The sequence below is a fragment of the Ailuropoda melanoleuca genome, chromosome 13 (genome assembly GCF_002007445.2).
Source record: "Ailuropoda melanoleuca isolate Jingjing chromosome 13, ASM200744v2, whole genome shotgun sequence".
NCBI lineage: Eukaryota > Metazoa > Chordata > Mammalia > Carnivora > Ursidae > Ailuropoda > Ailuropoda melanoleuca.
Window position 1 is genome coordinate 56,310,558 of NC_048230.1, and position 27,890 is coordinate 56,338,447.

A 27,890-nucleotide genomic window follows, 5' to 3' on the forward strand; every position below is an offset into this window, starting at 1 on the left:
CTTCAGTTCTCAGTTTGGCAGCTTCTAGGAAGTCTTTCTGACCTCCCCAATCACATCAACCCTCCTGCCCATTTTGGCCCTCATCACTTTGTACCTCTCAGTCACAAATTGATATTTCTGAGCCTGATTTGGCTAATGTCCATCTCCCACAGTGGACTATGAGCTCCTTGTGGGCAGGGATCATCGCCTTTCCAGCACCTGGCACGGAGTAGGTGCTTCACTAATATTTGCTGAATGAATGAATGATAAACACAGCATGAATAGAACAATGGACAAGTCATTTCTCCAGATGCTGCCTCACGTCCTGCTCTGGCCTTGGGCCCTCTGTCACCCCTGCCTGCCCAGACACCCTCCTGCAGGATGGCTGCTTTAGCCATCCTGCCCCTTGTCCTCAAAGCATGACCTCCCTCACCTCTCACAGCCTTATTTTCCCGGATGGAAATTAGAGACATGGACCTCAATCATGGACTGGGCTCCCCTGAGCCTGGTATTCTAAGGATGGGCCTTGGGGTCACCTTGGAGAAGAGGTCAAGGCCAGGAAGCCCCATCCCCAATATCAACCAGACTAGCACACCCCCCCCCACTTAACTATGTTAAGGGCAGTCACAAATTAGGGACATTGACAGGAATTCGATTACACATGCTCAGCAAAAAATAAATAAATAAATAAAAATAAAGACAATCTCCAAGAGAAAAGAGCTGATTGATGGTGGATATGCCAGGAGGGGGAGGTATGGGTTAACATTTCCCCCACAGTCCGGGCACTCAGATGCAACCCTGTTTCCACACCATGGCCCCCAGAACACAAGCCAGGCCTCCTCTGGGCGGGACCCAATGCAGGGGGGAATGGCGGGCTGAATTTATGGAAACCGTACATCCGCCTCGGTTGGGGAGGGCTGTGTCCTTCCTGTGGAATCCCCAAGGGGAACTTGGCTGTGGTTGATTTCCACCTTACAAGCCAGCCTTAGAGCCTGCACTTGGGAGATGTGGGCCACTGCACTGCGATCTTCTGTTGAACAATGGGTACCATCACTCAGAAAAAAAAAAAAAAAATTAAACCATCGGACAAGATGTCTCCACAGGGAGCACTGAAGGTGGGCTGAAAATTCCTACAGTCCATTCCCGCCCAGTAACACCTCTGGGCTCCTGAGGGCTCTGTGATCCCGTAAAGGCCCTGGCTCTGTTGCCCTCTGCTCTGGACGAGGTGGAGGCTCAGAGATCCTTTCCCCACTGCCTGGGACTCTCCCCTGCCCCAAGGTCCAGGCAGCACCCCAGGAGTGGGCGGCGGGGGGAGGGCATCAACCCTCAGCCAGGAGTTACCTCCAGACCCAGACATAGTCTCCACAGCCATCTCTGGGCAGTTATCTTGCCAAGACTGCCGCCAAGCACAGTGTTTTGTGCACCATCTGTGTGCCAGGCCCCGTGCTGAACAAGACACAGCTCCCACTTGCTAGAGCTCACCTTCAGGGTGGGCCCATGACACTGAACAAGTGAACACATAAATAGAAGATGACCACTGAACAGCAGGACAATGAATGAGGGCCAGGATGGAGAATGAGGGAAGGGCTGTACCAGGGGCTGGTCTGGGAGGCCTCTCTGAGGAGCACAGGCCCAAGTGAGGAGAGGGAGCAGATCACGGAAATATCCAGAAGAACAGTGTTCCAAGCAGAGAGAACAACAAGGGCAAAGGTGGGAAAAATGCAGGGGGAAAGCTTGGGGTGTTAAGACACAGTGAAAGTCAGCATGGCCAGAAGGCAGGGTGGAAGGGCGGGGAGGAGAGCGGCCCATCCTGCAGGGTCCCTTGAGATGGGTAGGACTTGGCTTTCCTGGAGGCAGGTGGGAGCCACGGGAGGGCTCTGAGCAGGGCAGAGGTGTGAATGTCCAGCAGGACCCCTCAGGAGGTGGTGAGGATGCACAGAGGGGTGAGGTTGGCAGCAGAGGAGGGGAGGCAGGTCAGATTCTGGAAACAGTTGGAAGGTAAGGCCGATGGGGTTGGAGAGAGTGGAGTGGAAAATAACTCCAGGGTCTGAGACCCGATCGCTGGGTGGGCGGCAGCGCCATTCTCTGAGCAGGGAGTGGAAGGGGACATGGCCAGTTGAGTGATCCCCACGTCTCTGATTAGAAAACTGAGCAAGACAGAGACAGAGATGTGGGAGGAAGAGGCTGGGCTCAGGCAGTCCAGAGACAAGGGACCCCATGCGGCTGAGCTCACCAAGCATGGGCAGGTGAAGACAGGAGAGGGCTCCACCTCACCTCAAGGGCAATTTGTGAGGCCCAAGGAGGACCAGGCAGGGAGGAAGAGGAGAACCAGAGAGCTGACATCTGGAGGCCTGGGAAGATGGTGCTCACCACCAAGAGAACAAGCCAGAGAAGGTCCGGCACACCCAGGCCCACCAGTGCAGTCTCAAGGGGAAAGGAATGTCAATGAGGCTGGAACTGGTGGCTGGCCTGGCTGTGGCCCTGTCACCCTCAGAGCCATATTTCTTTGGGGGCAACCAGAGAGACTGAGTCCTGATTGACCTAAGTCAGCCATGGGAACTCCTTTTTGGTTTAAAGGTGGACGTGTGACTGCATTGTCACACTGTCACAGGGGAAGTCTACTGGGACATTTCGGAAATATTTTCCTGCTTGATAGAAGAGTGAGATTTTGGATGAGAAAAGTCCCTTTTCTGCCCACCCCCCTTCCCTTTCTAATTAAGATGTGGTTATATGGGATGTGATGTCTGGTGCCACAGCAGCCATAGGGGCCCATGAAGAAAAGAGAAGTGAAGAGATACAACCTGGAACCCAGATAATGGGTCCCAGAACAGCTCCATAGCCAGACTTCTTGTTCTAAGATTTAATTCAATGTCTTCACTGTTTCAGGCATGGAAGATAGACTAATTGGGACAAGAGGAAACTGGGAATGAACCCTGAGACAGGGGAGAAAGTACAGAGGGGTAGGAATGAGGAGGCTGAAAAGGAGTCTTTTAGAAAGGATTTCATCTGGGGCAGCAAACTCCTGGGGGGAGAACTGTGTAGCCTTACAGACTCTCAAATCTTCACCTAGAAGTCTAGGATGCCGTGGATAGTCACACCTAATGTATGGATGGGGAAACTGAGGCCCGGGGAAGTCAGTAGTGGGCCAAGGCCACACGGCAGTGTGGCTCGTGCATCTAGCCGTGCTGATTACCTCCTGTGCAGGTCCTTGGGCCTCTCTGAGCCTTGGCTTGCTCATCTGCCAATAGGGATGTGAGCAGCCTGTGGCCGTCCGAGGTGTCGTGAGTCCCAAGCATCACTAAGGCTCTAGACAAACTGGCTGAGAAGTGGTGAGCACTCGGAACCATCGAGGCCCAGGGCCTGGGTGCATGGCAGGCTCCACAGGTGTGAGTTCCTGTGTTTGCAAACAGTGGACGCGACACGAAGGGTGTGCCTATCCTATGGCAGGCACATAGCCAATCCTGGGCATAACATTGACTCCTGTAATCCCCAAGAGGCCTCATCCACTCTGCAGCTCCTGGCTCCCCAGGCCCCATGTTCAGTGAGCCACCATTAGGGAACACTAACTCCCCGCTGCGACCCCACTGAGTTCCCTCCACCTTTGCTTGCATGCCTCTTGTGACTATTCCTCAGAGAGTGGAGGGCCCTCCCCTGACAAAATTCTTTGTCCCTGTGTGGCCCTAGGCAAGTGCCGAGGGCCTCTCCAGGCCTCCCTTTCCATGTGTGTAAAAGGGCATTCACAACAGTCCCGCCTCCCAGGCTGGCGGTGAGGGTCCGGGGAGGCCCTTGCTGCAGCGTGTGGCCTACAGTCCTGGAGCAGCACGAAGTCTGGTGATTAGCCATTATTGTTGCCCAAGGCTGACCCTGCCCCCTGCCTCCTGCCTCCTGCCTCCTGCCTCCCGTCTCCCGCCGGAGCCCTGGGTCTGTCAGGTTTGGGAGCTGAGGTGTCAGGAGTATCCCTAGGTCCCAACCCAGGAGCTGGAGGAGAGGGAAGGAGTGCTGAGTCTCCCAGCCCACAGCCTAGCCCTGCAGCCCCTGGCTCCGACTCATACCCCACCCGGGGCCACCACCGTCTCTGAGGACCCATTGTTCCTGTCTGGCTCCACTCCAGGGTCCTAGCCCTGCCCAGGCTCCCACTTCCTTCTCGTACCCCCCCCCCCACCAACCCCAGGGCTCAGGCCTCCCTGCAAGAGGGTGCCAGGTGTGGCAGCAACCGAGCTATGGGAACACAAGTTCAAATCCCTGCTCTGCCACATCCCACCTGTGTGACCTTAGGCACTTCACCTCCTTGTGCCTCTGTTTCCTCATTTGTGAAATGGGGCGACAGGACCTCATAAAGCTGACTGAGGATTCTATGAGTTTGGGGATGGCAGAGTGCCTGGCACGTAGGAAGCCTCAGGGAACATTAGTCCCACTGCCTCTGCTCCCCCAGGCCTAGAGGACAGAGTCAGGAAGAGCAAATGTAGGGGTGGGGAGGGTGCGACTGGCCTTGAAGCTGGGGTGCCATGAGCAGAGAACACTGGATGAGGAGTCCAAGGCCAGGGTCCTGGCTCCGACCCTGCTGTGTGACCTCTGGCTGGCTGCAGACATCTCTGAGCCCCAGAATGAGGGAAAGAAGAGGCTGGGATCTTCCTCTCTCTGTAGGAAGTGGAGGAAGGGGCAGGGGGCTTGGAGCCAAGTTTTCTTTTCATTTTTTTCTTTTCAGCACAAAGGGCTTGAATGAAAACCAGCTGCAGGGACAGAGAATCCTATTGTGAAGGCACCTGAGATTCCTGGGCAAGCGGAAGCGGCAGCATTCTGGGTGTTGGGCTAGGTAAACAGAAGCCAGGGTATCAGCTAGAGACAGGCAGGGGGCAGCTTGGCTGGGGGTCTCCTACCCCTCCGTCAGGGTGCTAGCCTGAGCGTCCAGGGCCCTCCCTCAGGCATCTCCTGCTCAGCCACAGTTTCTATGTGCAGACATGGGTAGGCCATCTTGCCTCTGTTTCCCCATCTGCAAAATGGGTACAGTAACAGTACTTTTCCTCTAGATAGGAGCAAGTATGTTGTTACAGTCTCAGGGCAGGCTCCTCTGTCAGACAGTCTTGGGTCTGATACTGGCTCTGCCACTCACTTGTTGTGTGACTTGGGGTAAGCCACTTTAACCTCTCTATGCCTCAGTTTCCCCAACTGGGTGATGGAAACACTAACAGTACTAGCCTGCCGGGCAGATGAACCAAAATGACTAAGCATGGAGCGTGGAGCATGGCAAATAATAACAGTTATTACTGTTGTTTTTCTTCTTCACGTCACATGAGCTCTACCTGTTGAGTGCCCCCCACCCCCCGTCTTAGAAAGCCGTCTTTTTTCTGAGTACTCATTCATCTCAATAATTCCATCATGTATTTCCTGGGCACCTACTATGGGCCAGTCTTGGTGAAGCCAACATTCTGGGAGAAGAAAGATGTTAAACTTAGGACTTGCGTGTGAAGTGCTTGACACGTTACATAGGTGCTCGGCGATACCATCCACCCAACACCAGGCCTCCCATGGCTGCTCCACACTGGGTTTTTGCTGGGCTCTGGAGGGGGAGCCTTCATGGGGGTCCCCATCAGAGCGTCTGGGTGAGGATGGGAGACTGGCATGTGGAAGAGGCAACAGCCCGTGATGGAAGATGCCCCAGGCAGCTTCAAGAGCCAGAGGAGGTCCGGGTGGGCTTCCTGTAGGAAGTGGTTATGAATAAAAACATGTATTGAGTATTATTATGTTCCAGGCACTGTTCTCTTCACAACAGCCCTTTGCAGGAGGTTTTCTTCTCACATACTCATTCTGTGGGTAAGAGTCTGAGACCAGAGAGGTCAAATAGCCTGCCTGAGGTCACACAGCAAAGATAGGATGCAACTGAAATTCAAACCCCATAGTCTAACTGAATCCCTGCACTGCTGCCCAGACAGTGCTCTCCAGTCTCCAGGCCTCTGACCTGGTTGTACCCCTGCCTATCCTCCCTGGCAGAAATCCCTGAAGCCTCCCCCTCCCACCCTTCAGGGGCCCTGAAGCCCGGAGCCCTTGACACAGAGAGGAAGGGGTGGGAGTAGATGACAGGTGTTGCCAGCACAAACTTCTCAGAGGCAGAGCTTGGGCCTTGTCATCCTGGTAAATGGAAGGAGGGGACGGACATTTTCTGAGGCCTCCCTGCACCCCCACTCCCTTGATTCTCATAATTCCCAGTGAGGTCATTACTGGGGCAATCCTCATTTCCCAGAGGAGAAGCTCGAGGCAAGGAGGCTCAGAGCCCCGTGGGGTCCCAGACCCTGCTGAAGAAATGAAGGGAGCAGCCACCAAAGGGACTCGGAGCCTCAGTTTGCCCCTTTGTGAAATGGGGATGACCCAGGACCTGCCTCTCGGGACTTCGGGGAGGAGCGAGGTGCAAACGGACCTGTTCCCCCGGGGCCTGGCTGGCTGCTCTTACAACCACTATGATTGCTCTGGTAGTGCCACGCCCCGGCAGGCTTGTGAACCCCCGTACCTGCAGCTCTTCCTGTAATGAAACCCTCCTGCCTGCGAGACCTCAGTGAGGGGCCCTGATCGCTCACTTAATTATAATCTTTGGGGAAAGGAGAACACCCCCCTCGAGCTGCGGGAGAAGCCACTGGTGTGGCTGCAGCCTGTGGGGGGTAACCTGACGCCCCTCGGCCAACCCGGCCCCCAGGTCTTTGTCTCGGTCCTGCCCAGATTACTCTATTTTTCCAACCCCAAACCAGGGCTGGCATGAACTCAATGCTCGGCATTGTCCTGGGACCAGGCCCTCCCAGGGCCCCCGGGGGGCCAGGCCTCATCCTTCCTCCAGCTGGGGATCCGGCCCCCAGGAGGCGTCTCGGGAAATCAGAAACCCAGCAGGGCCAGCTAGGGCGGGCAGCCTCCCGTGCGCGGAGTCCCAGGCTCCCTGCCTGTCACCTCATCAAATCTTTACCACTCCATTGCAGGGAGGGGCTCACTGTGTGCCCATTTTCCAGAGGGAGAGGCTGAGGCCCGGGAAGTCAGATGCCCACCCTGGTTGATAAAGGTAGAATTGGCAGAGCCCAGGTGAGGCTGAACCCTGATGCTTTTCCAGGAGTGAGCCTGGGTACCCCGAACCTGTAGCTGGAACCACACATCAGGGGATTTCTGGGGCAGTTACGTCCCTGCAACAGGAGGTCTTCCTGGGAACTTCACAGTGTAGAGATGGAAGAAAGCTGAATCATGAGGCAGAAGGCATCACGGCTACAGGCTCAGATTTCCACAGCAGCTGCCCTGGGTTCAAGTTCAGCTCAGGGCCCTGCCTTGCACAAAGCCTTGCTCCTCTCTGAGCCCCGCTTTCCGAAGCTATAAAACTAGTGGGGAGGGGATTCAGGCCATAAGCTGGGTGAAACACTTAGCAGGTGCTAAGCGCTCCATTAACAGGAGCTTAAACACCAGAGCTTGAAAATGGCAAAGGTTACTGGCAGACACCCAGCATCTGGGAAAGGAGAACCCAGACAGCAGGAGAGCCCCCCACCCCACCCTGTGTCACCCACATCTGGGGCCAGAGCTAAAGACTGAGCAGCACCAGGGGCTACGAGGGATGCCCACCCACCACTCCGGGGGAGGGGGGGAACTGGTGACACTACTTCTTTTGCTCTCTCCAGATCACCACATTCCCCAGCCTAATCTGTGCCTTGGAGGTTGACCTGGAGGGATGCCACCAATCCTGCTCTGGGCTTCCTGTGGGGTTCCCTGAGTGGAGGAGATGGAGGGCTGGAGGAGCCTGACAGCCCGCTCCGTGCGGGGGGATGTGTCCCCATCTCCCAGGAGAAGCTGTCCTTCCCAAAGTTCTCAGCTCCTGCCAGGGGGGCTCCTCCCTGCACCCCATCCCTGCAAATATCTGCTCCCCACTGATGCCAGCCCCACTCTGCACCTTTCCTTTGTTGGTTCCCTTAACCTGCCCACACCTTTGAAGAGAGTCACTTTATTCAATTTTCCCTGAGGTATCCGGTTTGAGAGGTCAGTTTCCTGCCACACCCTGATGACTACAGATACGAAATCAATAGGGTAAAATGTTAGGATCTGACGAAGCAGGTAATGGGGACCTAAGGCTCCTTATAACCATCTGCTGTGACATTCCAGGTGGTTGCAGAACTTCCTAAAGGAAGAATGAGCAGAGGAGACAAAGCAGGTTTGGCAGCCAGGAGGCTCAACCAGGATCCCGGGAGAGGGCCCTGAGGTCAGTGGCGGTCAAGGGGTCCATCCCCCAGTCTGGCCACACTGGCCCACTTCTCCCTCCTCCTGGGTCCCTCCCTACCTTTCCCCTTGGCTCAGCATGTCCCTACAGGAAATGGGAACCACATGCAGGGGATCATTGCAGAGAGGCCCCCAAGCAGGACCACTGCACCGCCACAAGGAAGGTTCTGGCTCCTACTCAGGTCCCAGCCAGAGAATGGGCAACACTGAGGAAATCTGGCTCCAATAGGACCTCACGGTTGGCGGGGGCTGGGAGGGTGGGGACACTCTGGAGAACACCCACTCCCCTGAGTTCCCTTCTATTCCAACCTCATTTTCCCCATCTGATCAGGCTCCAGCCCAGCCCTTCTTGCAGAGAAGAGTTTGGGGGTGGAGGGTTCTGTTGTTGTTTTTTGGGTTTCATGGGGTTTTTTTTTACATCTACATACACAATTATTCAATCTGTAACTTGTCACACATGCCTAAATGGAATCATTTTGTGTGCACTGTTTTCACTTGGCATCTGGCCTTCTTTTTTCTCTTTTCCTTTCTGCAAAAGCCTTCTCTCTCCCCGTGTTGACAGTTGAGGATGGGTTTTTACATATTTTTCTGTAAGCATGAAAATCCCATACAGACTACGGCTGGACAAGGGATCTCTTTATCTCTCATTTCTTTTACAAATCAGGATCACACTGTATACCCTTTCCAGCATCTTGCTTTTCTCATTTAAGAATCTCCGCACAAACAAGAATTCTCCTCGATTGTTCACAGCAGTAGTATTCACAATTGCCAAAAGGTGAAAACAACCTAAATGCCCATCAACAGATGAATGGATAAACATAATGTGGTCTATCCACACAATAGAACATTATTTGGCCATAAAAAGGAATGAAGTACTGACTGGTACATGCTAATTGAGAGAGGCCAGACCGGAAAAGTTATATATTGTATGATTCCATTTATAGGAAATATGCAAAATAGATAAACCCTATAGACAACGGAAAGCAGACCAGTGGTCGCAGGGGGCCAGGGGCAGCCACGTGAGGAGTGGCGTGTTTAGTGGGTACAGAGTCTGTTTAGAGGTTGACGAAAATGTTTCAGAACTGAATAGAGGTGGTAGTTACACTGCAAATGTACTCATGTTGCCAAATTGCACACTTTAAAATGGTTAATTAACTACTTCATGACTAACTGAAATGGTTACTTTTTCATTAGGTGAATTTCACTTCAATTTTTAAAACGGTGAGAAATATAAATGTATATATCCTCCTCCTTTTTAAAACAAAGGTAGAAGGCTACACAGACTGTATTCTACTTTGAACACTCTCAACTAAAAATAAATCCTAGAGAAAAAGACGCCTGTGTAATAAAGAATGATTAAAAACAAACGAACAAGCTAAGCCACACGAGTCACCTGGGAAAAGTGTGAGCCATTCTTTTTAATAGCTGCATCATAGTCCATGGTGTGGACAGACCAGAATGGTGTCACCGGTTTCCCTAAAATGATGCATGATGAGTTTTCATTTTGGCTTTTTTTTTTCTTGGGCGGGGAGGGGGGAGTCTCTTTACACATGTAGGCACCAGGCACTTTATAAACGGGGTTTTATTTTGCCCTAACTCCAATCCCATATTTTCTCCCATTTTTCAGATGGGAAAACCGAGGCCGGAGAGGAAAAGGCCAGTAAGTGACCGAGCCAGACCTCCAAGCCAAGCCTGTCTGACCCCAGAACCACATAGTCCTGGGCCCACTCCTTGCTGGGGACACAGCAGGGAGCCACGGTGACCCAGGCACCTGCCCTGGGGAAGATGACATTTTAGTGGGAGACATGGACAGGAAATAAGATGAATCAGGAACCTACATGGCCTATTCCGGGGTGTCAAAATTATAGCGAGAAATAAAGGAGAGAAGGGGGTGAAGGGCAGCAGGGAGATTAGATTTTTTAATAGGGCAGTCAGAGATGGACATTTGGGCAAAGACCCAAAGGAGGTGAGGAAGGGAGTCCTGTGGTTTTCATCCATTTGGGGGAACAGTGTTCAGGGCAGAGGGAAGAGCAAAGTCAAAGACCCAGAGGTAGGGAGCAACAAAGAGCTGCGTGTTGCTGGGGCAGGAAGGGAAAAAGGCAAGATCAGACCACAAAGAGCTTGTAGCCCAGCCACCTCTGAGTAACACGGGCCCAGGGAAGGGTTTGGAGCATCAGACTGGGGACTAGACTTAGGTTTTGGGGAAAAGCTCCCTCTGGCTTTCCAGGAAGGGTGGGGGAAGAGAAAAGTAGTCAGTGGTGGCTAAGGCAGGGAGCCGTTGTCATGGAGATGGAGAGATGCTATCTGATGGTGGATGGCTGGTCTGGGGGATGGAGAGAGGCCCTCTCCACCTCCCCTCCACTATGCACCCCTGAATTTAGTACCCCTTGGAGGAAGCCAACTCTCAACCTCCACAGACAAAGTACCAAGAGGGGAAGGAGAACTTTGCTGATTCACGGGCCTGGGCCTCCCAACTTCCCTCCAGGGGAAACCTAAGCTCAGATAATGGGGTAGGGAGCCTCATGGGGGCTGAGAGCTAATAAATAAAGTAATACAATGGTGATAAATGATAAAAACTTGGTTAACAGAGTGACCTGACTTGTGGGGTGTCATCAGGGAAGGCTTCCTGAAAGAGGTGGTGTTTGAGCCAGAATCAGAATCAGAAATAGGAATTTAACGAGACCAAGGACAGAAGGAAGAACATCTCCAACAGATGGAATAGCACCTGCCAAAGCCCTGAGACTAGAGGCAGCCTAGTGAGTTCGAGTCTCTCAAAGAAAGGCTGGCCAGGCAGAAGGGGCCTGTGTGCCAAGCCCAGGGCAGACAGTGGCCTAAGCCAGGAACACACCCACTCCAGGCCCACACATGGTCAGCTCCTGGCAAGAAGCGTTTCTGCTGCCAGGGAGGTGGCAGCGGTGAAGTCCCCCACCCAGAAACTTCTCTGAACTTCACCACAAGCCAATAAAATAATAAGCATATTTGGAAGAGAAATAAAGGAAGTCCCAGAAATTGTTAACACTCATCGTAGAGACAAGGAAATCGGGGCACAGAGAGCAGAGAGGTTACAACGTTAAGGAGTCACGCCTCGAGAAGGTTGTTGAGAGCTTACAGCCTCCCTGGCTTGCTTCCAGCTCTTCATGGGACCAACTTTGTCGCATTTGGTGGGGCCCTCATGGGGCAGATGGCAGCCACAGGGGCAGAAAAGTGTCCTGCAGCAGGAGCCGGCCCAGGGCCCGTGGAGGTGAGGGCAGGGGATGACAGAGAGGAGGACAGACAGACAGAGGAAAGACAGAAAGACAGACAGGGATGGAGATACAGAGAGGGACAAAGAAGAAAAAGTGACAGAAACAGAGGAGAGAGAGACAAAGAGAGAGATGAGAGGGAGAGAGAGAGAGACAGAAGGACACAGCGGTAGGGACACACAGCAGGGCCTGGCTGAGGCAGGCAGCTCCCAGAGCCCCTGAGTCTTGAGTTACCCATGGCTGGAATTTTAAGAACTGTGCAGACTCCAATGTCTGACTTTAAAGCACTAGGGCTCACTCATTCACCAAGCACGCATTAAGCACCTACTGCACGGCGGACGCCAACACTGTTCCAGGCCCTGGGGCACAGCCCCCGGACCCAGCTGGCCCTCCTGGGGCTGACACCCTGAGCGGACAGGGGCAGTTGCCCAGTGAGCAGACCCATGAACGTGTTTCTTCAAATGGCGATAGAGGGCTTGGCGGCTGGAGACAGGGAGCTGCAAGCAGGTGTGGCAGGAGGCCCTACTCTTGCAGGGTGGGCAGGCAGATTGCTGGGGGCCGGAATGACCACATGAGAGGAGGGGAGAAACTGCCTGGATAGGGAGAGGCCCAGCAGTCAAAGAGCAGGAGCTCTTCCTGGGGCAGCAAGGAGGCCAGTGCCCTGGAACCAAGGCAGGTGAGCTCAGAGAGGTGACGGGGTCTGTCATGCCAGGCCTTCCAGGCCTTGTAGGGCCTCTGAGTAAGGGGGCATAGTCTGACTTCATTCTAAGGGCTCCTCTGGCTGTGTGTGGAGAACCAGCAGAGGGGCCCTGGGCGGGAACAGGGACCCCAAGGAGGAGGTGACCCAGTGGTCAGGGCAGGAGACAATGGGGCTGGCCCAAAGGAGGTGGGAGATGGGAAGGAGCCCGGAAGCTCTGCTCTGGAGACAGTGAGGGGCCTTCAGGTGGGACCAGCCCCAGCTTTTAAGACCTTCATTCTCAAGCACTCCACGAACCCCGCCCCCATCTTTCTAACACGATGAGCTGTGCCCCCGGTCACTCTGTAGCACAGACTCCAAGGCCGCACACCTTCTCAATGACCCTGAAACGAGACTTCCCAAATTTAGATGCTTCCTTGTCCTGAAGAGTCTGCAGGGGGAAAAGAAGAGAGGAAGGGAGGGGAGGAGAGGGAAAAGAAGGGGGGGAGGAAGAGGCGCCTTCCCCTAGCCACAGACGAGGTGCCCACCCCACACTCACCTTCCCAAAACCACAGCATGATGCGTAAAAGAAAGACATTCCACAGGAGGTGTTTGCGAACACGAGGGTGGTGATCACTTTGCAGTAGAGAAGGTATCAACTCAACAGGCTGTACACCTTAAATATCACAATGTTCTGTGTCCATCATATCTCAGGAAAGCTGGAAAAGACAAAGAAAGCCACTCCACAGTGGACAAGGGCCCCAGGATCCATTGCCTCTTTAGGAAACATTAGGAGTAAGTGATTCATTCTGACCAGAAATGATAGTATCAGTCACTGCTCCTGCATACCAGCAACATGCCAAAGGCTTCCCAGATATTATTTCTATTTTTATAAATTGTCATTGTGTATTTGGATTACAAAATTAAGAGACTTGCTGTAAAAAAAAAAAAAAAGAGAGAGAGAGAGAAAGTGAGAGAGGAGGGGAGAAGGATGTGGAAAAGGGAAGGAGAGGAATTCTAACATTACAGAAACATGTAACTCAGACTTTTTCAGTCATGCTGGCCTTCTCTTTGCTCCTGGAACACTCCACGCCCACGCCTGCCTCAGGGCCTTTGCACTTGCTGTTCCTTCTGCCCAGAATGCTCTTACCTCAGAGAGTCAGCCACACGGCTCCCTCCCTCCCTCCCTGACCAAACAGCAGCCCCTCTGTCATGCCTGTGATTGTTCTTCACAGAACTTCGCGCTCCCCGACACTATATTGGTTTACTGTCCATCAGGCACCACTAGACTGTCAGCTCCATGACAGCAGGAACTTTTGTCTGCTTTGTTCACCGCTGTATCCTTAGTGTTCCGAACAGCTCCTGGCACACAGTAGGTATTCAATAGCGAATGAATAAGTGAATAAGCACCAGCGTGAATAAAATGTCTCCTCGGCGAGACCAGGGAGGCCTCAGCTGAGGTCTTCCATGTGTCCAACACAGAGCAGGTATGCGCAGATGAACGGAGGGAGAGCGGGGGCATCAGGAACCGAGGGGTACCGAAGCCAAGGAAGAAAGAGGGGGAACTCTATCCAGGAGCTCTGAGTGCCTCTCCTGTCCTCAGCCCACACCATACATGAGCTCACTTCATTCTCATAACAACACCTTGAGGTAGGATTTAAGCCCATTTTCCAAAGGAGGACACGGAGGCTGAGTGGACAGAAATGTTTTTCCCAGGTCCCACAGCCAGGAAGGGGCAGGGCTGGCACTGAAAATCAGTCCTGTCTGCCTCCAAAGGCTGGCCTCCAAGCTGAGGGCACCTGCCGCATTCACGCTGTCCACAGCATCTGAGCACCTACTGCGAGCCAGGCCTGGGGCTGAACCAGCCGGTGGGAATGTGAGCTCGGGGCTGCCAGGCTTTCAACCCTGGTAAAATAGGCTGAGTGTCCACATGTTTATAGGAAACCTCTTGCTCTTCAATGCTAGAACCAAATCAAAATTCTAGAAGACACTGTGCAAACTAAAGAAAGCACATCTGAGGGCTCCTAGTTTGAGACCCTTGGTCGAGGCTTGGGGTTTCAGGGAACATGGACATCATTGAGAGTGGGGCAGGCAAAGAAAGCTTCCTGGAGGAAGTGGAACCAGGCTGCTTTGGGCCTGAGGAGAGTGGGGCCGGCCTGAGAGGAGGGGCCAGCGTTGGGTTGCCTCTGGCCACACTGGGGGTCAGGGCAGGCTCCTGTCCAGGACTCCCTGAAGAGGCCCAGCAGATAAAACCAGACTGACACCAGGAACACCCAGGAGTCAGAGCACCAAGGCTGCCTGCCCCCTCCCTGCACCCATGTTTCCTTTCCACCCTCCTTTGCCCCTCTGGGATCTGAGCTGCCTAGGGCATGTTTCCCAGAAGACTCTGTCCCTGCGAATTTCCCATGGGGCCAGCTGGAGGGAGGTACTGAGAATGGCCCGGCACGGTGGCCGGGAAAACGGGTAAGGGCAAATGCCCAAGCTCTTTCATCTGTTGGTCACTGGAGACAACAGAACCTCCAGGAGAAAATGTCTGAGATCCAAATCACAAAATGTACTGGCTTCCAAAGAAATCAGGACATTTAAGTTAGGTATCTTTGAAATGTAATACTGTGTCAACCAGTCAGCTACAAGGTAACATTTGGGGCTTTTTTTCTTTCTTTCTTCTTTTTTCAGTTGTGTCTAAGTTCTATTAATGGAGGATGTAGCTGCAATTTAATATTTGATATGATTGAGGCTGGGTTTGAAACCTATTTCATCACTTACTAGCTGGGAGACTTTGGGCAATATGCTTACCTTCTCTGTGCCTTTATGTCCTCATCAGTAAAATGGGGTTGAGGGGAGTAACCAGGACCTGGGGTTGTCATGAAGCATAAAGATGATGCCCATTAAACACTTAGAACTCAACCATCATGAGCAGTCAGTAAGTGCTAGCTATAATTATACTTATCAATATGGTGACAGACTACTATTTCAAATCACATTATAAAACATAACGGATCCTGGAGACATCAGGACGAACTCACGTTTGGCTAAATATAGATATAGATGGATACATATAAAAACATTTACAGATGTGTACATACATGTGGGTTAATATACACACATATGTTTCTTCTCTCTGTCAGCTGAGAAGGCCTAGAAGAAATGCCACCCTACGAGCCATGGGCACACTCAGCCCCAGAGCTTGGTTTCTAACACCATTCTCCCATAGAAGGAGCCATGGCTCCACATGGAGAAATGGCTGATTTTAAGACTGGTGCAGGAAACATACGAGATGTGGTGTCAGAGATAAGAAAATGCTCAAAACAAAAGCCAAACAAAACACTAAACAAAAGCACCAACGTTGATGGGTGAAAGAGCTCCCAGTGGTCTTGAATTATAACCCAACATATAAATAAAATAAATATCCTTGAGTCCCTACTGATACAAGCAGAACTGAACCACAGAGTGACTTCCTTCCAAAGAGGATACTTTGAAAAGGGAAAAACGGAGTAACTTTCCGGTGGAGGAAACCGACAAACACTACCTGAGCCAGGTGATCAAGGTCAATACCCACAGTGATAAATCATGTTGATAGGATGTGCCCTTGATATATGATAAAAATGGCGCTTTCCTCCTGAGAACTTCCTCCTCTGATCATAAGCAAAACATCAGTCAAAGTATTCCAACAGAGGAGGAGCCTACCAAAAACCTGACCGGCAGTCCTTGAAACTTGTCAAGGTCACAGAAGACAAAGCAAGTCTGAGAAACTGGCACAGCCAAGAGGAGCCTAAAGGAACGTGATAACTAAACGTGATGTGGAATCTTGAGTGGGATCCTGTACCAGAAAAAGGATGCAAGTAAACTATGAAAAAAGGATCTGAATAAACTAGGCACTTTGTTCACAATCATGCCTTAACACTGGTGCATTAATTTTAACAAGTGGATCACGCTAATGCTACGGCATTAACCATGGGAGAAACGGTGTAGGGTGCTACCGTTTTCATTTTTCTGCAAGTCTAAAACCGTTCTAAAAAATAAAGTCTACTCTTCAAAACTCATTTCTTTTTCCAGTCTGCGTTCTTCCCCCCCATACTCTTAGAGTCGCTGGAATGGCTTTCTCCACACCTGGCCCTTCGACAGCAGCACCTTCATCATGTGGCCGTCCATTCTGTGAGTTCCCGGCCTCAGGTTTCCAGGTCACGGCGTGCTCATCTGCGGGCTGAAGGGAAGTGGCGCTCTGTGAAAATCGTTCTGCGTGCAAATTGTGTCTTGAGCCAAAGGATCTATTCTCCTAACATGGGAGTAGCTCCTGAGTTATTCATCCTGTAATTGCCTGTCGTTTACGTCAATATCCAGCAATGCCATTGGGGGGTTAACCCTCGGGGATCATTACTACCTCTAAGTGAAATGCCTCCTTCCCTGCAACTTTACAATCTCCAGAGGCATTCCTTTGCCCCCGCTTCTAGGCAGGGGTCCATCTGAGAGATACTCCACCAGGACAGCCTCCAAAGCAGAGGGTAGATTATCTGGGTCAAAACGCCAGTGGTGCCACCAAGAAATTCTTCAGGAGAGTGAGGGGGTGGGCCCCAAATCTCCAGACCCCTGTCCCAGGCCTCCTCCCTGGCCCTGAGGGCAGCTGACTCTGTCTGGGAGGAAAGAACAAAGGGGAAGCACATGGCAAGACACCCATTTCTCAGAAAGTCTGGGTTGGAAGTTGGGGGCCTGGGTTCAAGTCCTACATCTGCCTCTGACTCATAGTGTCACCTTTGGCCACTTACTTCCCTTTGTCTGGACCTCAGGTTCCTCATCTGGGAGTCAGGGGGTTAGACCAGCTGATCTCCCAAGCTTTCCCCAGTTGAGACGGTGCTGTTGAAATCAGGGCTGGTGATGTTACGCGGCCCCCTCCCCGGCCCCTTCCCCCTCCCCACAAGCACCAAGGCCAGATGTTGTGGCTACATTCGCAACTAACACACACATTTGCATCTTACACACTGTGTTTGCACCTCACAGATGGCAGTGACCTGTTCCCTTAGTATTTCTTTACACAAGAAAGTTGGCAGGGGAGGGGTGAGCAGGTGCTTTTCTTTGAGGAGCCTGACCCAAAGTGCCCAAGCTCTGGGCTGGAAGTGAATCACTATGAGTTTGCGCTTTGTATATTGTAGTCATTCACAACTTTGGTCTTTGTTTATAATCATCACTGTTGGAATGAAATTCCAAGTCCTCACCCCTGCCTCCCTCTCTTTCCAATCCTCTCCCTCGCTCTGCGCCCCCCACAGTGACGGCCCTAGTGTTCCATGAACCCACCTCACTAGTTCTGACCTCAGGGCCTTTGCTTCTGCTGTTCCCTGCACCTTCAACACCCTTCTTTTAGGCCACAGCTGCTTCTCAGGGAGGCCCTCTCCCGAAGGGGTCCCCAGTCACTCTCTATTATGCCTCCCTGCTTCATTTCCTTCAAAGCATTTACTGCGGTCGGAAATGATGCTGTTTGCTTCCTTGTTCCCTCGTTCACTGTCCCTCTGTCCAAAGGCAAGATTTTGTCTGTTTTGTTCTGTGATGGGCCCCTAACACTCTACTCAGGGCCTGACACACAGTAGGGTCTCAGGAAATACTGGGGCAATGAATGAGTGAACGAAGACTCAGAAATCCTCAGCAGTGGTCCTAATCTGTAGCTACCACAGCTGGTGTTTATCGAGTACCTACTATGTGCCGGCCGGGTGCTACTGTTTCATCCCCCAGGGCGGGTAGTTTGACGGTCTCCATTTTGCAGATAAGACCAAGTTTTCAGACTTTAGAGCCTCAAAGGACAGAGCAGCTTTGAACCCAGTGTGAGAACTCCATGTCTGGGCTCCTTCCACCCTGCCAGGTTCCTCAGTGACAGAGATGCAGGGAGGGAGCCCCTCTCCCACACACCTGCACCCCTCATCTCAGACAGAACCTTCTGAGCACCTCTGTGTCCCCACCAGCTGGTGGAGCCCCTGGGGCTGGGATGGGAAATGGGCGTGCGGGTAGTCTGCCCATGTGCGCCAGGGGGTTCCAGGAACAGGCTTGGAGAGCAAAGGGTCTGAACCAATCCGTTGTGGGGGTGACGTGGGCCACTTGTCCCAAGTAGGTTCTCAATGCTCACTGGGGCATAGAGGGGGCCAGCAGGCACCGGGTCCCTCTGGATGCCCGGGGGCTTGGATCCCCACCTGCCTTCCCCTGGAGGAAGGGCCACCCCCAGGGTTCTGGCCTAGCTAGATGTTGCTCAATTTCACGCTCTCAGCCTGGCAAAGGTCAGATCATTCCACACGCCTTCTCCAAGCAGCCCAGGCCCAGAGCTAGGGGATGCCGGGCACCAAGCTAAGTCAGGCTCCCAGCACCTGCCCTCAAGAGGCCCCCAGCCAGGGGGCAGGGAGGTGGCAGGTAAACAATAACCAAAAGGCAGCCTGTCAGTCTTGAGTGCAGACCCTTCCCCTCATTAAATACTTGCTAATTAGCTGGGTGTCCTTAGGCAAGTCTCTTCACCTATCTGGACCTTCATCTCCTTCCTAGGAGATAATCCTGTCTCCCACTCCGGGAGAGACCCCAGCATAGTGGCTGGCAGTCCTGGCAGGTGGGTGTTGCTGCTGATTTGAGGGAGGCCCCCCACATTCAGGGCCTGTCCCAGGAACAGAGAGGAGAGAGAAGACAGGGGAGGACAGTTTCCCCCTCCGGCTGGGGAAGCCCCCCAGTCCACCTCCCACCACCGGAGGAAGTGCCTGCCCAGCAGGGTCTGGAACAGTGAGTGGGAGTTTGGCACAGAGATGCAGAGGGAAGGGCGCTCCTGGCAGAAGGCACAGCTGGGGCAAAGGGAGGGCATTCTGCCCAGTGAGCCTCCTTCACTCCCTTGGCCCCCACTCAAAACCACCTCCTCAGATGGGCCCTCCTGCTCACTTGATCTGAGGGAGCCCCTGCACCCTCAAAGCAGCAGCCTCATTTTCCGCCTTAAACTTCCAATAATCTTACTCATTTGTTTATTATTTGTCTTCCCTGCCAAATTCCCCAAGGGCAGGGACAGTGTCTGTCCTGAACTCTGCTCTATTCCAGCATCTAGCACAGTATCTGGCAGGTAGCAGGCACCCAACAAGGCACTGAGCAAGATTTGAATAAGTTAACCCCCCCATGCCTCAGTTTCTCCATCTGTGAAACGAGCACCACAATAACACCCACCTCATAGGGTTGTTGTTAAGAATTAAATAAGTTAATATTTGCAGAGCCTCTAGAATAGCTCCTGACCTACAGTACGTAACCCAAACATCATATAGCTAGAAACCATAATGAACAAATCAAGAGAGTCACAGACACAGAAATCACGAAGTCACCCTGTTACAGATCACCCGGACGTATCATCCATTACACTACACCTCATGTTTACATTTCATTTCCTATTTTACTCTTCCCCAATTTTTCCTTTTGGCAAATTTCAAAACCAGAGAAAGTTCAAAAGAAAAACCCAGCACAACGAACGCCTCACTTCACCAGTTGCGGACTTTTAGCTTCATGCACTTTTCCTCTCGCTAGGTAGAACAGGATGGATATTTATACTTTTATTCCCTTTTCTTTTTTCTTCTTGGTGACCAGTGTGGGAGCAAGCTGAAGACACCAAGATAATTTATTCCTAAATTCTTCAGCTGTTGTGATTTTTTTTTTTAAATCTCTCCCTCAATGGATGTATAAATTCTCTGGAACCAATTGTAACTGATTCCCTGATTTTATAAACTTATAATTCTACAAATCTGCTAATCCATGAATCCTTGAACCTGGAAATATTGGTTCTAGAAAGCAGCACCTGCCAGTTCTTGGGAGCCCACACGTGTCCCTAATCTGGGATTCCCGGCGCCCCGCCCCCGTGGTCCGGTAAATCTGCACGGCCACCAGCCTGCTACTCTCAGTTGGACCTCACTGTCTGGCGCCTCGGAGCCCTGATTCCCACTTCCCAGAAATGATGCCCGAGAGGGAGCAAGGGGAAAACCCAGCCGCCCAGATCCCGACACAAAGCCAAGCCCCAAGGATGCCAAGAGGCACAGGCCCCTAGTCATAGGCTCGGGGTGAGCCCCTGGCCTGGCCGCGCCCAGGGGCCCCGAAGGGCCTTTTGGGTGCCCAGGTCCTCCTCAGGCCAGTGGGGTGAGGAGCAGACAGGAGGGCGGCCCCACCCCCGCTCAACTCGTGGAGCAATCCTCTGAGTCACCCCCACCTCATGACTCGCCTCCCGCCACCACTGAGGCCTGTAATTATGGCCGCCGCCTCCTCCGAGCTGGGCCTTATCGGTCCATCGGGGCAGGCCAAGGAGGGGGACGCCCGGAGGTCCCCCACAGATGCAGCGGTCCTGGAGCTCGGTGGCACGCGATCTGGGCATGTCTCTGCCATCGGTGGCAGCTAGCCACAAGCCCAGGGGTTGGCTTTCAGCTCCCAGAATCCCCACCATTCTTCCCTGAATGGCCTCAACTTGCACCATTCAAGCCATTTTGCTGCTAGAGTGTGCACTGATAACTCACAAGACATTTCAGGGTGAGTTTTTCCAAGCCTGGCTAGGGAGCCCTCTCTGTAGGTCCCCGAAGGGCCAAGGAAGACCCAGTGGAGAGCTGCCTGTGGTCGTGGCTAACGGGCAGAGCTTGCCGAGTGTGCTGGAGAAAGGAGGAAAGAAAGGACGTTCGTAGGGTGATGGTCGTCAGGGACTGGCGCTGGAGGGGAGGAGATGGTAGGCAGGTGGTAAACCTGCCCTTTATCTCCGTACTTCCTCCCGTTGTCAGCCACCCCTGACCTAGAGGAAGGAGCTCTGGCTCCCCATTGTACAGATGAAGAGACTGAGGTTCAGAAAAGCCTGGGACAAACTCCCATCCTCTGGGGTATGACACTGGCGATTATGCTGATGCTGTGGGGGGGGTCTTCCCCTCCACCCTAAGTAGAGTGTTGAGACACGAGCAAGGGCAGCCTAGCTGCAATCAAACATCCTTAATTCAAGTCCCAACTGAACCCCCCTGTGCCTCAGTTTCCCCAACTGTCAATTGAAGACAGTAACAATGCCAGCCTCATCTGGCTATAGTGAGACACTTTCCGAGGGCACACAGTAGGCTCTTTCCTGCCTCCTCTTGACACTGGCAGAGCCCTCATGATAGGGGTTGATGAGAGGCAGGGAGGCCAACGTGTCTCAAATCAGAAAGGCTGACTCTGTGCCCCCAATCACCTCCTCCACACACACAGGCTCCCGGGAAGCTGCAGGCTGCCTCTCACTCCAGGGCAGAGTCCCTAGGATTAGCACCCCCAAACCCACACCTCATCTCAAGGCCTGCAGCAAGGCTGGCTGCTTTGCAATTATTAATAATTTCCTCCCTCCGTCCCTCCCCCAGACCTGCTCAACCAGTCTCCCCACAGGCAGCAGAGCAGGCCTGACATTTGAACCAACTATTATTCTCTCACTGCTGGGAGAAGCAAGGAGGCCTGCATCTTAATGCTGGCAGAGGGGTGGGGGGAGCAGCATGGGCCATCTCCAGGCCCCCCCCTTGATCCTGAGTTCCTAGGCATAACAGTCAAGCTCCCCAGGACAATAGGCTCATTGCTCCTTTCTAGAACCCAGGTGAGAGGGAGAGATGAAGCCCCTGCCCAGGGGCAGACTAGGAAACCCTCCTGAATGGAGGCAGGAGTGTGGGGTGGTTAAGAGTCAAACTTGGGGTCTGGATTCATGTCCTGGCTCTGCTCTTTGCTCAATGTGTGGCCTGAGAGAAGTCACTTCACCTCTCTGAACCTCCATTTTCTCATCTGCAAAACCGGGTGATGAATTCCCACACTGCAGGGTCAGTGGGATTTCAAAAGCTTCGGGCCCAATACCCACCAAAGCACATGGGAAACAGACTGAGTGCTAACCAGAGCTGTACCTGAGACAGCTCAGAGGCCTCAAAGCACCAAGACCTTGGAATCCAGTCCAATCTCCAGCCACATCTGAAACCTACCAGTGGGGACAGGCCAGGGTCTGTATGCCCGGAGTACTCCCTGGCAGTTAGGGAGTGCCTGTAGCACCCAGCTCACCAGAAAGGTCTCGTGCTGCCCGAGGCACCCGTGCTGGCTGTGGGAGCAGAGGGTAGCTCAGACCAGGGGATCCTGGGGCCATGGGGAAACACTGAAGGCCTCTGAGCAGGCACAGGACCTGAGCTGGGAAGGTTAGACATTGAAGTCTAACATTCAGAGCCTTACCAGCTATCCCTTTGCCTTTGTGAAATACTAGAACGGCCAGGAGCTCAATCTGCCTGGTTCAAATCTAGGCTCCAATACCTGCAGCCGTGTGGCCACGAGCAAGTAACTATGCTTTTTTGTACCTTGGTTTTTGTCTGTAAAATGGGGATGATAATAGCCTAGAATTCTGGGGAGTTTAAATACAGCAATGACGTTAAAGCACTGAGCACAGTACCTGGCACATAGTAGGTACTCAATAAATTGAAGCTGGTAGTCAGTTCTGCATCCACCAAGTAGTTTCACTCTTCGTGCTGTCCCCTCTGCCTGGTAGGCCCATCTCCATGCTTCTCATATGAACTCCTATGCATCCCTTAAAGCCCCACCTAACTCGTCTCATTGCTGACCCCTCACACATATGTGTGTACACGTGCGTACACACACACACACACACACACAGGGCTCCCAGGCACCACACATGGGCACCTCGTCCCACAGCCTGGCCACACTACAGGTAGATGAGCTGGTGTCTGTGGGGTTCACCATTAGATCATCAGTGCCTGGCACGGAGGTGTGTGGGTGAAAGGTTCTCTCTCGCTCTTGCTCTTTTATGTCTTGTATAACTTCAACCAAAAACAGACGCCCGCCGCCCCCCTGCCCCCAAACATCCCTGCATATGTGGAAAGAGCTTACAGTTTCCAGTCAAACTTTGAAAATTTCCTCAGGCCATCAGAGTGAAGGATGGCACCAACCCCAAAATGCAGAATTCAGGATTGAAAGGCCTTTCATTAAATGTGCTATATAGATTATGTGGAAGGCAGGGGGTGGGGAGGAGGAATGCCATGTGGCTGGGTAAGAACTGTGAGGCAGCACACTATGTGTGCTATCTGGAACAGCCTTCAAGATAAGTTGTCAAGTAAAACAGAAATTAAATGAGGGGCAGAATGGAATATAAGCCAGTAGGCTATCATTTGTGTGTGAAGGAAGGAGGGAGGAAAGGACAATGTATATATTTGTTTGTAGGTACATAAACTAGCTCTGGGGGAAAACATCAGTTAATGGTGGCTGCTTCTGGGGAGGAAAAGTTGGAGGCTGGGAGTCAGGGAGGGTGGACACTTACTTTTCACTCCCTATCCTTTTGTACTTTTTGGATTTTAGGCCATTTTCTCACAGTAGCTACTCAAAAATAAGTACATGAACAAAGATAGGGTTTTGGAAGTCACATACTCCAATGCCAGGCCCAATCTGATACAGCAACCCTCTTCAGCATCCTGACAGGCTATCCTTCCTTGAATGCTCCCAGGGACGGGGAGCTCAGTAACTCACCAGCCTGCTAACCCATCTTGGGATAACTTGGAAGGGTGAGTTTGGGCTCCATGAGACAAGGCAGAAATGTGCTTCTGGGGCTGCAAGCAGGTACCTCTCTCTTGCCCCTGACAGTGGGCACAAATGTGAGCTCCTGCTTAGAGATCTGCTTCTAGGGCCTACCTGTCCCCAGGCCCAGGCGGGAGGTAGGCAGGGTGGCAGGGTGTGCTCTGCTGTGACTCAGGCCCCATGGGTGCCCGAGGCACAGCCAGCTTCCCAGGACACAGGGCTGTGACTCAGGGCCACAGCAGGGCCAACCCAGGTGGCAGCTGGCGGGCCACCAGCACACCCGCGCCCTTCCCAGCCTCGAACCCCAGCAGGGCCTCTGTCCCAGGCACACACCACCTGGCTCATCACTGCCCCCTTGGCAGACAGTAGGATGAGGAGATTAAGGCTCTGGCACCAGACAGCCTGGGTTTAAATCCTGTCTCTTCTGCTCACTGACTTGAGCCTCAGTTTCCCCATCTGTATAGAGGGGGAACCATGCTGCCCTGCCTCCTCACAGGGCCATTACAAAGATGACCTGCGTTAACTGGGAGAAGCGTCTGGATCAGCCCTAGCATGGAGTCTCCACTCAGTCAATGTCAGCCATTACTCATTTGGGGGGCCCAGCTTGATGTGCGGTCATTCACACAAAGCCCCGATGGGAAGCTTGGGTGCCCCAGCTCACCCTGCATCACCTGGCCAGCAGGCCCTGGAGGAGCAGGCCTCCAGGGACACCTGGCTTCAAAAAAGATCTAACAGGCAGTCCCAAAGGAAGCCCTGGATCCCCTGACAGACTGTCAGCTTCATGAGGACATAAGCTTTCCTCAGCTTATGAGCTGCGTCCCCAGGCCCGGGAGAGTGCTCAGCACAGTCAGGGTGGGCTCCATGGGTGTGTGATCTGCACCATCACACAGAGTCCCACGCTTAGAAGCTGCCATGTTTGGTTTAATGCTGCTGCCATCTTGGAGCTCTTATTTTGAACAAGAGGCTCTGTATTTCATTTTGCACCCAAATTCTATCAAAAATCCTGTACATGGTTGACACCCAGGATGTATTTTTGAACAAACGACCAAATAATGTCACCTGTGGCACCTTTTTCTCATTTTACCCTGAGGGTCATGGACCCCAAGTCTCCTTTTATAGATGAAGAAACTAAGGTTCATGGAGGTGAACAAACTCACCCAAAATCACCCAGAATTTGAACCCAGGTCTGTCAGGCCCTGAAGTTCTAGTGCCTCTGGCCTCCTCAGGTGCAGCTGGAGCAGCCTCTCTGTGCCAGGGGAAGCCACAGCCTCATGAAGACGGATCTCAGGGCAGCAAGGTCAAAGAGCAAGCTCTGCCCACCCCTCCAGAGCCATTCTGCGGCCCTCTTCTCAGCTGGGGAAACTGAGGCCCAGCTCAGAGTAGGAGCTGCCAGCTTGGCAAGGGTGCCTGCCCAGGAGGCGGCCTGGCCGGGTGCCCGGTCAGGGGGCGGGGGCCTCTGTGAATCGCTCCTCAGTCCCCGCCGACCACAAGCGGGTTGGGTGAAAGGCGGCTGCTCCCCGCCCGCTTCCCCGCCAACGTGGGCCCAAACAATGGGCCTTTGTGCCTGACGTGGGCGGGTTGTCAAGGTGCGCGGCCCTGGCCCTGAGCCCTGGCCTCAGCCTCCATGCGGGCAAGGGGGCCGGGCCAGGGGGTCCGCGGGGGCTGGGAAATCCAGCAGATGAGGGAGTGAGGCCTACCTGGGACACTCACGGCAAAGGAAACTGAGGCACGGAGAAAGTACACCAAGCACCCAGGGCCACACTGCACATGGACATCAGAGACAGGTCCTCTCACTGTGGCCTGAGTGTCCCCACCCTGCAGCAGGGGCTTGGCCATCCCTGCTGCTAAAACCTTCCCTTGGAGGGTCAGCAGAGCCACGGTGCCCTTCCTGTCTCTTATCACCACCCCCAGGTCACCTTTCCAAAGGGGTTCAGTCAGAAGCTCCCCCACCAGCCCCATCTCTAGGAGGTCCCCCAAGATTGCATCTACAGCATTGCTAGGAAAATGTCGCTCCCTCACAAGACCCCATCTACCCACTCTAGAGCTCTTTCCCTTTTCTAGATCATGGGCCCAGCTGGAACCTCCTGGTGAGGCCGGCCAGCCCTGCCACAAGCCCCATAATGCAGGAGAAGACCGAGGCTCTGGCAGGGGCTGGGCTCACACAGGTCACCGACCTGGGACGCAGCTGTGGTGTGTAGTGAGACTCCAGAGATTTCTGATGACCCCCGGGGAGGAAGAGGGAGGCTAAAGGCCAGGCTGTGCCCTCCCGGCACCCATCTTCTGAGGGAAGGAAAGAGAAGGCAGTGACAGCAGCAATGATAACGCATAGCTCGCTGTTATTGAGTGTGTAATACATGCTGTATGTACAGGATCTCACTTCATTGTCACAAATTCCCCAGGAGGCAGGGAGTATGGTTATCCCCATTTTACAGATGAGGCTTAGAGGAGGCAACTTGCCTAAAGGTAGCCCACTAATAAACGGATTTAAACCCTGCCAAGTCCACTGAATGTCCCTACTTGCTCAACCCTCACAACCACCCTGCCAGGTCAGGTGAATGATCCCAAAGTACAGATCAGAAAACCGAGACTGTGGGGTGCCTGGGTGGCACAGCGGTTAAGCGTCTGCCTTCGGCTCAGGGCGTGATCCCGGCATTATGGGATCGAGCCCCCACGTCAGGCTCCTCTGCTGTGAGCCTGCTTCTTCCTCTCCCACTCCCCCTGCTTGTGTTCTCTCTCTCGCTGGCTGTCTCTATCTCTGTCGAATAAATAATAAAATCTTTAAAAAAAAAAAAAAGAAAAAAAAAGAAAACCGAGACTGTGACAACAAAGTCATGTGCCCAAGGACACCCAGCCAGAAAGTGGGACGACGGATTCCACCCGACTTCTGGGCCCCAGTGTCCCGGTCTTGGGTCTTGTATCCTTCCTCCTCCCCTCACAAGCAGGTTCCCTAAGTATCTCCCAAATCCATCTGTACCGGCAGCCCCTCGACCTCGTCTCCCACCAGGATGGATGTGACAGCTTCCCCAGGCCCATCTTCACTGGCCTGACCCAACACACAAGAGATGGTCATGAAAATCCCGAGAGAGAACCCCAGGGGAATAAGCTACACGGGCACGCACAGGAGCTGGGAGGAGACCACTGCACTTTGTGGACATGACAGATCCTACGCTGAGGACAAGCAGACATATCTGAGCAGCTACACCACCAGGCACGGAGCTCTGGAAGAGAGCTTGGAGTGGGAAAAAGCAAGTTGTAGAAGCGAATGTACAAGAGCCATCGTCTGTACCATCACACCCACAGCCAAAGCAGGGCCCCCGAGCCCTCAGGGATGTGTGTGCGTGCGTGCGTGTGCGTGTGTGTGTGTGCACATGCACGCATGTGTGTGTAAAAGTATAAAGATGTGGCACAACCACTCTGGGAAACTGGCCACAGCTATAAAAACTAAATACGCACATACCCCTACATCTTGCAATTCCCTTCTTGAGCAGGGACTAAAAGAAGTGTGTTCTTATGCCTACCAAAAGACATACACGAGAATGTTCATGGCAGTAGTACTCAAAATACTGGAAACTGGAAGGAACGTCCATCTCCACAGATAGGGTGATGAAGCGAACTGTGGTCTGTTTAAACAGTGGACTACGACATAGCAGGGAAAAGGAAATGAACCATGGACGCAAAACAGAGCTCATGGGCATAATATCCAGTGAAAGTGCCAGATACCAAACAGTACATATGGAATGATTCCATGCAACTGAAGTTTAAGAAAAGCAAAACCAAATGCTAGCATTTGTCTATAACTGGATGCAGGTGGTGATCCCATGAGCTGTCAAATTGCAGAAGTAAGATTTTTTGCATTTGACTGTGTGTACTTTATAACTCCAGCGAATGAACAACAGGACACAGACATGCATGGGATCCTGAACACCAAATCTGGGGTTGCAGCAACTTTTAGGAGAGACAACTGGGCAGGGGCTTCTGGGGTTGTCAACAATACTGGGGTGTTTTCTTCTTAAGCTGAATGATGGCTGCGCAGAACCTTATTTTTTATTATCCTTCGAACTTTTTTGAATGTCTGAAATATTTCATTGAAAACCAAACCAAAAACAAAAACGAGGGGCACCTGGGTGGCACAGAGGTTGAGCATCTGCCTTCGGCTCGGGGCGTGATCCCGGAGTTATGGGATCGAGCCCCACGTCAGGCTCCTCTTCTGTGAGCCTGCT

At 52.8% G+C, this 27,890-nt stretch overlaps 1 long non-coding RNA gene across 1 annotated transcript in view; it reads right to left on the reverse strand.

The window, feature by feature from the left end:
- Positions 1-26,374, reverse strand: part of LOC117795651 — a 158,375-nt gene extending 132,001 nt beyond the window's left edge. Inside the window, exons 1-2 of the long non-coding RNA XR_004619737.1 lie at positions 14,926-26,374; positions 12,689-12,848 (exon numbers count right to left, since the gene is read on the reverse strand). This is a non-coding gene — a long non-coding RNA (uncharacterized LOC117795651). The remainder of the gene's footprint in view (positions 1-12,688; positions 12,849-14,925) is intronic.
- Positions 26,375-27,890: the final 1,516 nt, after the last annotated feature.